This window comes from Lutjanus erythropterus, chromosome 5 (genome assembly GCF_056507025.1).
Source record: "Lutjanus erythropterus isolate fLutEry1 chromosome 5, fLutEry1.hap2, whole genome shotgun sequence".
NCBI classification, from domain to species: Eukaryota; Metazoa; Chordata; class Actinopteri; order Lutjaniformes; family Lutjanidae; genus Lutjanus; species Lutjanus erythropterus.
In genome coordinates, this window is record NC_139321.1 from 15416354 (window position 1) to 15420562 (window position 4209).

Below are 4209 nucleotides of genomic sequence, written 5' to 3' on the forward strand. Positions count from 1 at the left end.
AGATTGTTAGAAGGTAAAAATCTTACTTTTAAGTCAGGGGGAACTCAAAGTTTTGATAACTGAGTGCCAATTTAGGGAGCCAGCATCTGATTGAGGACCGCACAAGAAAACCCATGAGCTTGTCATAGGATTCGTTATTCATCTCATAATGGAGTTCAACATTAAATTCACAAAAATTGCAGGCAGATCACTGTATCTGTCCCCTGGGGTCTGATGAAGTGGGAGTTGATTCATTTTTCCTGGTTGCCATGCAACCAGTAGCTTCCTGCAAGTTGTTTTTTTTTAACCTGACAGACACTTGTTAGGGGGTCACAGTTTGATGCAGTAGCCAATCAATGTATGAAATGTAGGCTATTGAAAGTGAAAATAATGAAATGTGATGATGGAAATATAATTTGCATTTCATGTCGCATTGAAGTGCCACACCAATTTTCCTCAGGGCCTCCCAGATCCATGTATCCAAGTAAAAGTGATTCTGTGATGGAAATGGTAATGAATTATTAGATCATTACTGCATCAATGTGTAAGGAGCATTTTAGTGTTATAGCTGCTCAAAGTGGAGCTAGTGTGAACTACTTTGTATACAGTTTGTTGGTCCAACGTACCACCAGTTAAATCTGGCAGGTCGTGGGATGCATACATTTGTTTTCAGTATAATGAAACCATGACTGTGAAATGAATTTGAGTATGTCTCTGGTGGAAAGCTAACAACTCATCTGAAACATGACAAGGAAAAGACATTTTTGTAGGGGGTCAAAAGCCTGTAGTACCAAAGTCACACCTCTTCTGATGTGCCCCATCGGACCTAAATTTTGAAAAAATGTTCACGGTTGTCTATGGTGAGGGACAAATTATTTTTTATTACAATTTGAACTATGCCAGGAAAGCCAGGAAAAGAAAGAACAAGTAAGACCTGCTGTTTTGTCACTACATCCCCATATGAAAACACACAGGCATCGTAGCTTCAGCAGCTAACGTTAGCTTTTGAAGGGAGAAAATCACGACTTCTGAGTGTGTAGTCTTTCTAGTTATGTATCATAGTCTAAGATTTCAGTATTCACTGTATTGACTTGGAAAATTATCTTTTAAATTTACAATATCATATGTGTACTTCATGGCACACTTTAAACTGGATCAAAAAATAATTTGAAGTAAAAAGTACAGTATTTACCTCTGAAATATAGTAAAGTAGAAGTATAGACAGGTGTAAAATGGATATACTCATGTTAAATATAAGTGCTGAAAAATCTAATGATAATAATAAGGTTGCTTTTACCTAACTTGTTTGATTTGATTAAATTGAACACCAGTCTTGACCAAACAGCTGTACTAAGACCACTTGAAAAGGTGGGTCTCCGCCTGCTTTCAAGTGAACTCTCAGTGGATTTTCACTCCTGCCCAGTCCTGACAAGTACCTGTTGTTACTACGATTCCCGCTCCTGCTCGCTCCCGTTGACTTATTATTCTGTGACGTTCCAGTCCTGTGATCAACAGTGAAATTGAAACAGGATCTCTGTGGGATACAAATAAATCAATATAAAATAAAGAAATAAATGTTGATCATGAAATATGTTCAGAGGTGATTGTATAATTGATCTGTATAAGCCATGTATATATTTATGCTGACAATTTCATAAACACTAACATTAAAAATTGTGTTGACATTCAGTCTAATAATACTAATGATGTTTCCAGTCAGTTCTTTCTTAGCGACCTCTTTGTGACACCAGAGAACAATTACCTTGTTGGCACAATAAAGAGACATTTAAAAAAAATCAAGTCATGTCATTTTTGTAAGTGTAACAAATTCTCTCAATCACTATGCGCATTTTTCAAGCCTCGTTGGCGCAGTAGGCAGCGCGTCAGTCTCATAATCTGAAGGTCGTGAGTTCAAGCCTCACACGGGGCAGTGGTTTTGAAGACTGACCACAATACACTGCAGTAGATTTTCAGAAAAACAATCTGCAAAAAACACACAACTGCTGCCAAAACTCAGTCTGACAGAAACATCACGTGGGGCAGCATTCATGTGAAAATGTTTTTCAACGCAAAAAGTGTGCTGTTAAAAGTACTTACCAATTACATGGTGTAAGAATAGAAAATTAAACTTTTGATTGCTGAACTTGTTGAAACATTACAAATACAACCACATTCTGTCAGTACTGTTTCATTTTTGGTGCATCTGTGTCAGTCCAAGAGGTGCTATCAGTCCAGCTTCTCCCCTACTCATCTTTGTTTGTTTAACACCATCCAGCGTAAATCTCTGACAGCATTCCTCGCACTCATCCATGCACACATATTCGCCACTGACCAAAAAGACTACCACATGCACTTTATTTCTTGGTTGTAGTTGTATTCTTAGTCTTATGTGCCCTTCAGACAGGTCCCATCTTTTTTACCAATCGTCAACTCTTACACTAACACGGACAAGAAAGCTCCCAGGATGAGAAGGCCAGTGTTAAGGTTGTTTTGTTAATTTCTGTCTGTGAGGTCATGAATGAGCTGTCAAGTTGAACAGCCATTTAATGTGAGACAAGAGCTTGAACTGCCTCATTGGCACAGTAAGCAGACACTTCAAAAATAAAGTTGCTCCACTGTCGAAACTGTGACAACTCTTCTCAAACACAATAAAGATGCTTTCAAGCCTCGTTAGCGCAGTAGGCAGCGCGTCAGTCTCATAATCTGAAGGTCGTGAGTTCAAATCTCACACGGGGCAGCTGATTTATTGTCAGATGAAAACACAACACAATAGTGGCGACACATGTAAGAGTGCTAGCAGTCCCCTTGAACCATTTGCCAGGTTAGTCCAGTTCATTTGGGCTGTTGTGAAAGCTGTTAATTGAACCCTGGATGGATGGAACAATAACAAATAGAAAACCCTGATAAGTATCATAAATATTGTAATAAGATGACAATGACGTAGCTATATGCAGCAAGATGAAAATGACGTAAAAAGGCATAATGATAAAAAATTCTGTAAAAGATGCAACATGACAAAAAAGATGAAACGAGACAAAAAAGATAAGACAAAAAAGGCATAAAAGATAGAACCAGAGAAAATGGCGTATAATATATGAAAAGACAAAAAAACGTAATGGGATGAAAAAAATGTGGGAGACGTAACAAGATGAAATGATAGAAATGCCCTTCAGAGCGTCACTTTTTACTTTTATTCTTTGAGTACATTTCAGAGCCTGAATTTTTTCACTTTTACTTGAGAAAAGAAGTTGAATCAGCGCCTCTTCTTTTAACAGTTTTTTTTTAACAAGTATTTGTCCTCTAATTTGAGAAGCAAATGTGTGTACTTTTGCCACTTCTGCACATCAGAAGCATCAAGGTTCTACATGAACTTCAGTCAGTCACCAGAATTTAATTTCCCCACATGGGTCCTGATGATGCAAGAACACAATCTACCAAAACTGCCCAACCAATGAGTTACCTGCCACTCTGTATAACTTTTTTGTTTGTAAAAAGTCAGTGTGAACAGAAACCCTTCCAGAACTAAAATGCGACAATGAATAACCAAATAATTGGATGCTGTGCTGAGAGCACTTTCTCAACTGCTGTTTCCAAGGGCAAGAATGAACTGTCAAGTTAAATAGTTATTGCTCAACATTTAATATTTGACAAAAGCCCCGAATGTGTCGTTGGCAGGGAAGCAGGAAGCAGACATTTCTAAAAAGCAAGTCGCTCCACAATTGCAACTGTGACAACCCCTCTCAGTCTCCTCTTTTTTAGTCTCGTTGATGCAGCAGGCAGCACGTCAGTCTCATAATCTGAAGGTTCTGAGTTCAGATTCATGGTACAGACACATGGTACAAGCTGTTAAACATAGAGTGCCAATAGATTTGTATAAAAATGACAAACATACAACTCATGTCGATTCTCCTGCTCAACCTTCTTTTATGCTCTTCAGAGTTGACACCATACCTGACATTCATCCATGGACACACGCATTTCTCACTCAGCTGGCTACCAGATGCACTGTATTATTTCTTTCTTTACAGTGTAGTTTTAGCCTTGTGTTTCCTGTAACTGCATTCCCCTTTTTTTTGTTATGGCCTTACTGCTGGCTCATGACACAAAGCACCTAAGGTTGTTCAGCCTTTGTGTGAATACTTTGGTGGGCAGATTCATCGTTGTAAATATTGAGCACAGATGCTGAATTGTTAATATAAGCTTTTCTAGCTTCACTGGTGCAGCAGGCAG

The 4209-nt window shown here is 38.4% G+C and overlaps 2 non-coding genes across 2 annotated transcripts; both read left to right on the top strand.

Moving 5' to 3' along the window:
• The first annotated feature begins 1836 nt into the window (after positions 1 to 1836).
• On the top strand, positions 1837 to 1909 carry trnam-cau (transfer RNA methionine (anticodon CAU)). Its single transcript has one exon. It is a non-coding gene; the product is annotated as a tRNA-Met (tRNA).
• A 734-nt stretch (positions 1910 to 2643) lies between these two features.
• Positions 2644 to 2716, top strand: trnam-cau (transfer RNA methionine (anticodon CAU)). The gene has a single exon. It is a non-coding gene; the product is annotated as a tRNA-Met (tRNA).
• Positions 2717 to 4209: the final 1493 nt, after the last annotated feature.